Consider the following 13,463-nt stretch of genomic DNA (forward strand, 5'->3'; position numbering starts at 1 on the left):
GATGCCATAGAAGAACCATTTTTGGTTCCACAAAGAACCATTCAGTCAAAGGTTCTTTAAAGAACCATTTCTTTCTTACCTTTTTTTTTAATCTGAAGAACCTTTGAACCTTTTGTGAAACAGAAAGGTTCTTTAGATGTTAAAGGTTCTTCTAAGGAATCATGAAGCCCCTTTATTTTTTAAGTGCATGATCCTTCAGAAATCATTCTAATAGTTGATTTGGTGCTCAATAAAAAATAGTTTTCTACTATGTCCATTACCATAGAAGTACAGTCCTATGTTGTTGCTCTTTTCTTTTCTTTTCTTTTCTTTTCTTTTCTTTTCTTTTCTTTTCTTTTCTTTTCTTTTCTTTTCTTTTCTTTTCTATTCTTTTCTTTTCTCTTCTTTTCTTTTCTTGTAATTTACAGAGTTTATGAGCTGTTATGCTCTGCTACATACTTTAATATGTAGCAGAGAAATGTGAGAATATTATATCAAAGCTTGAGACGCATATTGCAAAAGCAACAACATCCAAAAAAAAAAACAACACACTGACTTACAGACGTGTAACAAAATGTTACAACACTCCCTGGTCTTCCCTACATAATAGATGTTCAAGAAAATCTTAAATAAATCGATTTTTTCCCCCCGCTGAGCTCTGCAATAAAATGAATACATTTCTGTTCTGCTGTTTCATTCATGCTAGACTAAATCTCAGCTCTGATGGTTAGTGGTTTGTGCCATTTTAGCAAATGCATATGAAGGCCAAAAATGAGCTATCACCTCCATGCCTCAAACATTATTATTTATGTGATTGTGCAGCGTGTATTGATTTAAAGGAATCAATAGCAAGTACAAGCCCGGCATAGAGAACGGCAGCTTATCTCTTGTGGTGGACTAAAATAACTGCTGCTCAGAGCTTTAAAGTCCAATATGTTTTATTTCAGAGCAGACGAAACTACATTCTGACAGATCAGAAAACAAATTACAATCACATTCTAACAGCTTAGAATTTTAAATGACAATTTTTGCAAGTTTGCACATTCAGCCAGTCAAAGACAATCTGATGAAAGCGCAAAAACCATTTCTTTGTGAAGAGCACTGCGTGAAACTTTACTGATTTTGATTTGAGAGAGTTTAGCAATTGCTCTTTTTGCAGCACATTGCATATAAACTATCTTCAGAGTTCAGGGTGCTAATTGCTGCAGGCGCTTATGGCCTTGTAGCAACAAAGAAAATCAATATCAGTCACCAGAGAGAGAGAGAGAGAAATGTGTGAGAGAGAGGGAGATAGAGAGAAATGCATTGAGCAAGAGAATAAGGTTAAAAAAAGCCTGAAAATGAATTACCTGTTGGGTGTTTTCACACTTAGCTCAATTATACCATGTCACCTTCATCTGATAAAATACAATCCCATTACTATCAGCTCTTTTCTGCATTCAAATGGGTCAGAGCCACACTGCAAATATTTTTTAATTTGTATTTTCATCTAACTTTCCTATGCTAGCCTTTTTCTGGCACAAAATAAAAATAAATACATTTAAAAAAAGATAAGGTAATTGAGATATTTTCCCCCATAACTTTTCTGAATTAATACTATAAATTCTGTCTATTTGTCTGAGAATTCTGAGTTTACATCTCACAATTCTGTTTTTTTTTTTCTTTCTACAATGGAATTAAAAATAAGGTAATTGTGACTTTCTCACAATTCTGACTTTTCTTGTCAATATACTATATTTTGTATGTGTATATTTCACAATTCTGAGTTTATGTCTCACAGTTATGTCTTTTTGTTCTCAAAACTGTGAAAATGGTAGAAATGGGCTTCTATGCGTTCTAGAAAAACCCATAAAACAGGTTAAATTTACAGTACTTTGAAACAAGTACAACATTGTTGTTTTCAGAGAACACTTTAACCTTTGTTGAATTGAGTTTTTTGAAACCCCACTGGCAATTTCTTTTGAACCCACAACAGCACAACCTCATTAAATTTGAAACAAGATGAATTAACTCGAGAAACTGAGTAAATTTTAAATTTAGCTGGTACAACTTGTGAGAACATACCAATTTCAAATAGCTTTAAGTGGAAACCTCATTAGTTTTTATTAGGTTTATGTTATTAAACAAGAAAACAATTTGCCAAAAAAAAGCTCTAATATTTTATGCTGTAAGATTTTCTTGCATTATTGATATTATTAAGGTATTTTGCTTGTCCAGTTAAATGCATTTTGTTTTATGCATGCCCAGATATTTCTTTGATGGAAAACAAGACAAAATGCTTCTAAAGCAAAATATATTTTTATGTGGTTCAGGACCTTCAGAAATTCTGAGCAGTTCAAAAGCTCAATGAAAAAGACTGAGAGCTCACCGCCTGTGACTTCAAACACTACTGCTGTAATCCTCATTTAGGAAATGACCCCGAATGACTAGCAGAGAAAAGAGAAAATCAATATCTTTGAGTACTGTGTCAGACAGCCTCTGAACTGCAAAACATGAGGATGAGAGCAGTGGAAACGCAAAGGCATTTGAAAAGGAGAGTTTGATCACCCCCAGAGAGCAGAATTGAAATCTAATGGCTTTGGGCCTCTTTCTGTCTTGTGAGCTTGTTACTGATGGCTGCAAGACGGGAGTCAAATAATGCAATCATCACATGAGCTGTCCTAAAGAATAAACACAGATGTCCCATTTCTACAATATCCAACCAGACCTCTGTGACAATAGTGACATCCCAATCACATTTCAAAACCGATTCACAAGGCGACTCTCATCATTAACAGAGCCTAGATCAGTGAAGGTGACAGTTCCTGCCTCTGTTGTCCTATTAGCAGCCTCTAAATCCTGTCAATCCTGAGTTCATCCCAAACATCAGATGGTTTATGATTTCTACACCCCCCAAATGAAACTATAAATCTCAAGCGATGAAAGCTTTATTGGCCGGCTGCAGCATCGCCACAATATACCCACAATATATTGCTTTCGTTTTCTCAATGCAATATACTTTCACAGAACTGGGCTAACAGGGCCAACAGCTTGCAGTAAAATGTTATTCTGTGATTCAAATGTGAATTAGTACAGCAGAATCAATGCATATCATCAGTCCATGGCGCTACAGACATCTCAGCTGTGCTCTCGGAGATGTTTTTCTTTCAAACGCTATTCATTATGCATGCTCAGTCAACAGCCATGGCCATAGAACATTTTCAAATGCTAATTGTTGCAGTCGGCTCCAGCGAATCTGTTTGGTGTGAAAGGAAGAGAGAGCTCGAACAAATAATTACCAATAACGATCCTTATTTTGGAATATACATTTTTATTGGCTGCAATTTGGTGCTTAAGGGCGCAGAAAGATCACTTGGATCATGTTGCTATGACGACGGGGGGAGTGTCAGGTGTGAGGGTGATTAAGGAGATGTGCAGGGCCACATTTAGAGATGATCCATGTACACAGGGAGATGTGGGGGAACGAAAACACAAATATGACCAGGAATCTATTCGTCTTGAAATTGGACATGTTTGCTATTCATTTCTGCTCTTTTTGTGTCATGCATAATGCTGTAAATTGTCCGTTGGTAGATTTATTTAGTAGGTTTATAGAACAGATTAGTGTTTTATTTATGGTTTATGTGGGGGACGGGGATCATTTTGCAACTTTTTATTAGCGAGTAACAGAAAACATTCGGCAGACACAGTGGGGGATGAAATCGGGATATAAACACGAGACATCTGTATAAGTGCTATTAATAAGTGTTATATTATAAATAATACCAAAATATATTTGCACTGCCAGTATTAGAGATTTTTAAATGAATCTCTGTATATAGATATTTAACTGTACATATTTATTTCCCCTATTTTTTACATTTGCATTACCCTTGCCATTATCTAAAACACACTTAAAGTTAAGATCGAAAAACAATTTAATATGTCCTTTGTCACAAATTTTACAGTATTCACTATAATGACAACAGTAAATTATTTGTAATTTCAATCAGCTAAACCAAACCCATGTTTGAAAATAGTGAGAAATAGAGAAAATAGTGTAGCATTTTAATGTATATTTAATTTATATATGTATATATTTTTTTATTGATTAATTTTATTGATTAATTATTGATTTTTTTATGCCAAAAATCATTAGGATATTAAGTAAAGATAATGTTACATGAAGATACTTTGTAAATTACTACCGTAAATATATCAAAACTTAATTTTTGATTAGTAATATGCATTGCTAAAGACTTCATTTGGACAACTTCAAAGGCGATTTTCTCAATATTTTGATTTTTTTGCACCCTCATGTTCCAGATTTTCAAATAGTTTTATCTTGGCCAAATATTGTCCTATCCTAACAAACCATACATCAATGGAAGGCTTATTTATCAGATTTCAAATGATGTATAAATCTCAATTTAAAAAAAATGACCCTTATGACTGGTTTTGTGGTCCAGTGTCACATATATGATTATAATATATAATCATTATAATTTCATTTTCCATACTGTATGATACAATGTTGTGATGCCTAAAGTTACTTGTAGCATTATGCATGATTGATTTTAGTTTTAATTGTTTTATTTTCAGTTTAAATTTTACATTTCTTTTAAATTTTACAGAAAACTGCATAGAATTTTAATATCTATGTAACATGAAAATAGTATCCATTCCTACACAGTGTGCAGTATCTGCCAGGCCACGTCTATAACTGTTTATGTATATTTATGATTCAGTTTAACATGAGCATCCCAGGAGATGGTAGATTTCATTAGTTGTTCATGTTTTTGCATAAATATCCATCCAGTACTGCAAACAAAGGGTTGAACATGCATTTGAGTGCATTATGAGGGAACGGAATAGATCTGGCTGTCAAGTTCTTCTGCAATCAGCCAACCATGTAACATCTTACAAATGCGACTTCAGAAGTCAATCGCTGTCTCAGAAGTGACAAAGAAGTTTTAATATGATCTCTCTGGACCTTAGCCAAACAATTCTGCAGGCTCATCATACGAGTACAGAAAAGTACACCCACTCTACTACCACCCATACAGGGGCCATCTGCTAGTGTGGAGAGGAATTGGACTAATGTAACACGCACAGCCCAGGTAACAGCGCTTTTCTTGCACAGATATCATAACCATGCCAAATACTACTCTTATACCTGTGATCGAATAAGCCTTAAAGCAGGTTTCAGACAGGAGAAAAATGACAATCTCAATAGATTCTCTTCAGACGTGTCTGGGATTGGTTCTGCTCCCCTGAAGCCATACTATTAGACGTTTGATAAAGTGGTTCGACAACTCACACTGAGTTTGTGATTTATTCAATTTGGCTCAAGGACTCGGTTTTAACAGGAAGCTACAGGATAATGGAAATTGTGAAGAAAATTTAATGCCAAAATTCAGAGGAGAGAAAAACAGCAATACACTCACTAATCCAAAAGTCGTTGCATTATTCTCATCAGTCCCTATTGTGACCTCATATGAAAGTCAGCGCGTTATGATGTCATGATTGTGGCCGTCCGGCGGACCCTCGTGAGTGATGCATTTAGCCTTGGCCGTGCAGGTGACACACATTATATTCACTGAGGTGCAGTCTCTCTGCTTCAATCTGATTTTGATGTAATGCAGCTGGCAGCTGCTTCTGGCTCAAGACTCGGCTGTATTCTATTATACATGAGCGGAACACATTAACACTAGGAACAATGACAGCTCAATCCATAATAGAGTGTGTTGAACTAGAAATGTACATTAATGATCAGGCTTTAACTCAGAGCTTACCAGGCCTCGAAGAGCAAAGCAGAGCAGAGCTCAGCAGAAATTCATGGCTGTTTCTTGGTAGAAATGGATGAATGGAATAGAGACAAATAAAAATGAGAGGTTTTTGAAAATGCTTCATTGTCTTTCTGCTTTGGTTTTGACTGTAGAGAATGGTTCACCCAACATAAATATATAATTTTAAAAAGAGAGAGAATCTGTCGTCATTTACTCACCCTCTAGTTGTTCCAAACCTGTATGAGTTTCTTTCTTCTGCCGAACATAAAAAAAAGAAGATATTTCAAGGAAGTGAATAGGGACCAGCAACTGTTTGGTCATTCTTTTGTGTGTGTGTGTGTGTGTGTCTGTGTGTGTGTGTGTGTGTGTGTGTGTGTGCATGTCTATGTGGTTTATGAGGACACAAATTTGTATAATGACATGGGTATGACAGAGGTTTTACAATATGAAGGTGGTTTATGAGGACATTGCCTATGTCCCCGTAATTCAAAACGCTTAAAAAACATACTAAATGGTGTTTTTTTGAAAATCTAAAAGTCTCCTGTGAGGGCTAAGTTTAGGTGTATAGCAATAGCACACACAGTTTGTTCAGTATAAAAACCATTACGCCTATGGAGAGTCCCCATAAACCACAAAAACCAACGTGTGTGTGTGTGTGTGTGTGTGTGTATGCGCGTGCGTGAGAGTGAGAGTAGAAATATATTCATACAGGTTTGGAATAACTTGAGGGTGAGTAAATGATCACGAGCCCTTTAGATACAAAAGAGCTAACAAAGATTAAACAAGGGGGAGGTGAACATAATAGGTAACAATTTTAACAAACGAGTAGCTAGCAGGAATATAGGAAACAGGAACTAACACAGGAAAATCAAGAACAGATCAACTAAAATTGCATAGACTAAGTGTACAACAACAACAAAATAAAGCATGACAAAAGATTATTACAACTAATGATTTAACTTTAAAGTAAAATATAATTTGGCATTACTACAAAGTGTATGTTTAAAAGTTTTTTAAATGTTTCGTGTACACCATTGTCACACAGATCCACAAAAACAGGGGCGTCCAGTCCTGCTCCTATAGGGCCACTATCCTGCAGAGTTTAGCTGCAACCCCAGTTTAACACACCTGAACAAGCTAATCAAGGTCGTACTAGAAACTTCAAGGCAGGTTTGCTGTAACAGTATCGTTTTGAAAAATATTGCAGTTTCAAAGAGTTATTATCTGAAAACAGTGTTGTGTAAACATACATTTAAGTGGCCTTTTATGTCATTAATATTGTATTATCTGCAAGCAGGGATTTTTAAGATTTAAAGTACACTCCAAGTGCGCATGCAGTACAATTAAGCACAGTTCTGTTTCACAAGGATTGTCTTGCTGTTATATTTACATAAATATTTGAAACGCTTTGCACTGTATCCATTATTTGTCTCATCAAGAGCTTTTCTGCCATTATACTTTATGATATCCTGTTAACTATATACTGAGAAATGGAAAAAAAGTAAGGTACTCTAAAAAGAGCTCTGCCAATTATATACAAAGCCCTGGCTGTTTGACCCACACCACTCAAACAACCTGTCTAAGGCTTTTCTTATCGCTTTTAATGCTTTCACCAAGCAGCAAGAGAATTGAAGTATTCAGGAGAAATGGGAGTATCGAACAAGACTTGTTTACACTTGACTTGTGAGAGGGTAGTAAGTGAAAGCTTTTCATCCTTCATCCGCCCAATCTATTCACACAACACAATTCTGCAAGTGAACTTTCTGTTCAGAACCTCCAACACAGAGGATAATTGGCTCGGTCGCAAGCTACCTTGGACTATGCACAATATAAAAATGATGTATTCTTCAAAACAATGCAATTTGCTGGTTATGTTATGGCTGATGTTTAATTTTGCACATTTCCATGCTCAGACAAAAAGAAACACTGGTTGCTCTTCTTGTTCCTTAAAATTTGTATTTCCTTCTTTTAAAGTGTTGATAGCTCCCAGGCTTTTAGTAACAACACCACTGGGGCATGTTGCACTCACTTATGGAGTGTTTTATGATCAATCGTAACCAACACAAAGTCTCTGTTGTCAAATGAAAGCTAAATGTAATTGTGTGAATGCTAGCACTGTTTATGCCTTAACCCCTCTTCGATCCATGTTTGAAAACAATAAAGGCTGACACAGTATTGCTGTTTTCCTCTGACTCCTTTTTATATCTCTCAGCGTTTCTTCTTTAAATTCTTGTGAAATGATGGGGGGTCTGTGCTTGTGCTGGCTGGCTGCTGTGGTTAGCTTGTTTAACAGCTTCGAGGCATACTGCGCTCTAGTGAGCTGTTTCTGAGATGAACAACTGACAGGCTTGTTCACACCCTACAGTACTGTCAGTCTAAAACAGAGCAGAGTCATTACCTGAGATTAAACACAATCTATCAACCGCCTGTGGAAAATGATAAAGCAGACTCCACAGATGGTTCAATAGTCTGGCAGAGTCTAAAAGTTAACTTTTTTTTTTTTTTTTTTACTTTTTTGAATGTATTTGTTACGTTGATAATAAAGCTGCACAGTTAAAAAGTGTTCATCTAAAACGTGGTAACAGATATTCCGATTTTATTTGTATAGTGCTTCTTACGGTGTACATTTATTTGAAGCAGCTTTTCAGAAAATCTTGATGTTACTGTTTATTATATCTTGATATTAATTAAATTACTCATTCTCATGTCTAAAGGTGGTCTGTCCAATCAAGTCGCACCTTCTCCAGATCATTTGCTTCTACCCTATAGAGTCTATACTGAATCATATTGATAGGAAAAATTATCTCTAAATTATCAACATGATCAAATAACATGACAAATAAACATGGTGGTTTATTTTTTAGCGAGCAAATGGCCTTATTATGTTTCCTGTGTCTTTCTGCTATGAAACTGATTAAGTAAATGTAAATTTTATATTGTTAATATTATTTCAAGATGGACCAAAGCAGCTTAGGTTTACTTATCCATACATAATTTTTAGGAAAAAAATAAAACAAATAGTTAAAACGTATCAAATAAAACCAACAAGCTTTTGAAGAATATTTATTTGTATGTCTCCCAATCATCATTGCATTATATGCTTTGGCCCACACATTAAAATATACAGACTGATAATAAAACTAAGCCTTTAAATCTTACTAAGACATATTATTGGAAGAAAAAGAGTGACAACTAATATTTTTTTTTATTCAGAGACCAGTTTGGGCCTCTGAATAAAAAATATTTTTTTAAAGACTTTTTGTTTAGTTTGTTAGTATAAATTATTTTAGTTTCACTAAAATAAAAAAAAATCTAGCATTAAACTGAAAATGCTGTGCCCACCATTATGTTGCTCGAATTTATGTTTTCCTGGGGAAATGAAATATCAAAGCTGCTATTTCCATGCAATAAAAATGTAAATTATGATCACAGGCCGTCAAGTTCATCTGCAATTATGTTTGGTTTACTAAAGATTTAAACACGGGTCCCATGGATTCAAGACAAAAACTGTGCCACTAGACTTCTTTATGGAAGCCTGTTTCTGCCCCGGAGTAAAAAACGTGACTTTATATCTCCCAAATGTGAATTTATACCTCACAGTGTGACTTTATATTTCATATCTGTTACTTTGTTTCTCGTAATTGCAACTTTATATCACCCAGTGTGACGTTATAGCTCACAATTGCGATTTTCTAGCTTGAAATGACTTTTTTGTATGTTTCTTTGTTTGTTTATTTTGCACTGAGTGAAAACAAGCTTTCATACATCTTACCCAATTGTTTTTTTTTTTTCTTTTATTAACGTTTTATTTCACTTAAGGTACCAATTTAGCCAGGGCTGGCACTAGTTTCCACTCAAAATGCAGTAAAAAACGGGTGCATGATGCCTGTCTCTATGTCTTCAATGTGCTCCCAAAACTTATCCTCCTTACATTTTGTCAAACTCATTCATCTCCATCTCAAAACAACAGTACAAGGTTAACAAGCCAATTAATGCTATGAGGCTAATTCAAAAAGTCAAGCTCTCAACCTAACCAACACCTCATTCACTGGGAGAAGTCGCATTAATCTGCTCTTTAGTAAGTTGCCAGTGCCTTCATGTCCTCAGCAGCAATGCCCTGTGGGTAAGGAAAATCAGAGTGAGGTTCTTGTTTGGTTGCTGGATTAAAGAGAGGCAGATGGTCCCCACAGTCAGATCTGGACCGCCATCCTCCTCTTCTTGGCAGAAAACATGACAGCCTATGACTCAAGTCACGGCGCATTTGGAGCCGCGTGTACGTGTTGAGTTAACGGAAAGGTTTCAATGATTAATTTAGATTTGCAATTAAAATTGGAGATACTGCGAATGAGCAGTCAGTGTGGAAAGACCTTATAAATATTAATTCACTTCTTGTTATTTCCAGCAAGCTAAAGTCTGAACATACGGAGGTGCTATCTGTTTCCCGGAAGAACAGCATAATGGAGGGAAAGGTCTTTTTAAAATATTGCTACAGTATTACTACAAAGCCTTTTTACTACTAAGAACAGATATGTAAGCTCAGATTCACAAGAACAAGTTGGGGAATTGAAAGTCTCTGATCTTCGTTAAATAGGGATAGTTCAGCCCCAAAAGGAAATTCTGTCGTCATTTACTCACGCTCATGTCATTCCTAGACTTCTGTTCTTCAGCGGAAAACAAAAGAAGATATTCTGAAAAAGCTTTTCGTAAGAGTCAAGTGTTGTTTTGAATGCCAGTGGCTTTCACAGAAAAAAGAAAGTCTTGAATGACATGAAGGACAACATGAGGGTGTCAACAACATTGGGACCAACTGACTTTTAATATATGGACAAAAACCACTGACATATTTTCAAAGTATATTCTTTTGTGTTCCACCAAAGTAAGGCAGTATTAAAAAGACATAAATGGGTAACACTTTATTTCAATAGTTAACTTTAGAGATACTAACAGTATAACGTTGCAACTGCATGCAACTAGCAGTTATTAGAGCATTAGTAGACTGCTTAATATCTTCTAACACTTTATTTTGATGGGTCCACAACATACAACATACTGACTATGAGAAGCTTTGCAAGTTTATGTCAACTTATTCTACTAGGGGTAGGCAACGTCAGTCCTGGAGTGCCAATGTCCTGCATGTCCAGCTAAACTCTACAGGACAGCGGCACTCCAGGACCGACGTTGCCTACCCCTGGCCTGTACTAACCCTAAACCTACCCTAACAGTCTACTCTGAGAGTTAGTAGACATGTAGTAGCAAATTAATGAGAATTACTTAAAGTGTAACCCATAAATGTTAAAGAATTACAGAAATCTATTTCGTTTTTTTTTTCTTTTTGGATGAACAACCCCTTTAGGAAGACCAGGTTACGTTAAAAAAATATTATAATAATCCAGAGAATTCAAATTCTGTGAGCATTCAAAAAACATCTGCACATTTTTGTATAATTTTAATACAAAATGAATAATTGTTTGCTGGTTTTTGCATAAATACATACATACAGTACATATAAAATTGGTTAACGCCACATATAAACATATTGGTTACATAACCTACTGAAAACAGTGTAAACTGTAAAAGGTACAAGAGCACAGGGATTAACAGGGCTACACCTGTTATTATTGAGGCCTGGAAATGGTTTGCTTCTTCCTTGTTTTTCCCTATATCTCTCCATGCATCAGACTGTTGAAAGATGTCTGTTGCTTCCATTTTCCCTGTTTGCTATATGTTTATAACCAATATTTGCATTATCTTTGTTATGCTGAAAAAATCATAATCACAAAAAAACAACTTTTAGATGGAAGCATGAGAGAATGAGACCATCTCTCTGTCACAATACTACAAACAAAACAGCTAGTCATTGTGTGTTGTTATTGATACTGGGATTTTTACAGCACACAATGGAACCAAAGATATCTTAGAACTTATCAGTTAAAGTCTACTTTACTCTGAAGACATCACACTGTCATAGTAAATGTTCCAAGTAGCAGAGTTTTAACCCTCTGGATGTTTACTTGGAAACCTGATGCATCACCAAGCTATCACAGCCACTTCTGGCCTCATACAATCATATATAAGAATGAAAAATGTGCAAATGTGAATCAAAGATTGCCACCACAAAAAAACTGAGGCACATTATACTCCTATCCTTTGTGTTTTCGATCCTACATCAGAGGCTTGGTTGGCCCTCAGCAGCCCTATTGAAATTGTTTCAGAGAGGGTTTGTCATTTAATGAGACGTTAAAGAGTTTTAATCTTGCTCTATGGTGCCACTGAATACTGGTAAAGCTGAGGACTGAATGCTGCTGATTAGGATAAGCGAGATAATAAGATCTCCTTTTGATGCATGTCGCAGCATGATTTTAATTCACACTTCTATTTTTGAACAATCTCTTCAGATACCAGTCGTTTGACTATTGTTATGGAAAAATAACTGCTCTGTTATATGCCATTATTTGAAGACATACTAGAATCATCCTCAGATACCATTGCATCAGCGAGAAACTTGACCACAGGGTGTTCAGTCAGGCCATCTTTGAAATGTTAATATGTAAAGCACTTGCAAATATGACAAGTAACCAGGCAACTGAGAAAAAAATCTTTAATTGTGGAATATGGTACTTGTGCAAACTGAGATCTCTTCACCGAGATGTTAAATGATGAGCATGGCAGGGGTGAAAAGAAACAGGAAATTGATGTGTGCTAAAGCAGCATGACCTGAAATTCTGTAAGTGAAAGCGGCTGATGCTGAATCTCACTCCTCTAGAGGCATCAATCAATGTCCAATCTGAAAATGAATGAATGTTCCTCTGTGTTCCACTGAGCTATGATTAATCTACGAGTCCAACATTATGTAACTCCACGCATTCATTTGTCCCTAATTCTACTTTCCATTTCACACAAACACGTTCAAAGACTTTCGTGTGTTAGCATATGATTTTATAAAAATCTTTTTGAAAAGAAAAGAAAGATTGTGGCAGCAGATGCAAAGGTATTGATAAGAAACAAAAGCACTTTGTGCATTTTCACTAGTCTCAAAAACAAAAAGAGAAAGAGACTGAAAAGTGGGACATCTCCCCAAGCTTGTCTCAAAACCTCTCAAGGGCTTTGTTTTGCCTAAGCAGGGAGTCTATTTATGCATTCATTTATAAGCCTGCTTCAAGTATTTGCAGTGGAAAACAAACTATTTGCTAGAGACACTGATATAAGTCCCTGATGTGAGAGCACATTTATCTTATAGGATCAATTTGGTGTCTACTATTAGAGTGATATCAGATGAAAATAATATACATCCACAAATAAAACTGTGTTCTTATCCCTATGCTAACAAGCACAATTCAGTGCAGGCGGTGGGCTTCCCTAGAGTCTCCTGCATCATGGACTGCTGTCTTATACTGACAAGCAATGGTTTGTGAAGCTGTATGTCAGAAATGATACTGAGCAGCTCTGGAGCACCTCAGTCTAACCCTTCACACAACACATGTCCTATATATCACTATTCACACTACCTGCTGAAGTTTTAGAACAATCCATCTGCTGCAGACTGCATCACAAATGGATTCAGGGGCCTGAGAGTCAGTGTTCATGGAATGTTCAAGTCAAGCTATATTTTCTGAAGCGGTTTAGGTCTTTCAACATGTGTAGCAAGATAAAAGAAATCTCCAGGCTGAAGTGTTCATTTCTGCACTGTGGTAAACTAGAAGGCTAACGTCAATACCG

The sequence above is a fragment of the Barbus barbus genome (genome assembly GCF_936440315.1).
Source record: "Barbus barbus genome assembly, chromosome: 6".
Classification (NCBI taxonomy): domain Eukaryota; kingdom Metazoa; phylum Chordata; class Actinopteri; order Cypriniformes; family Cyprinidae; genus Barbus; species Barbus barbus.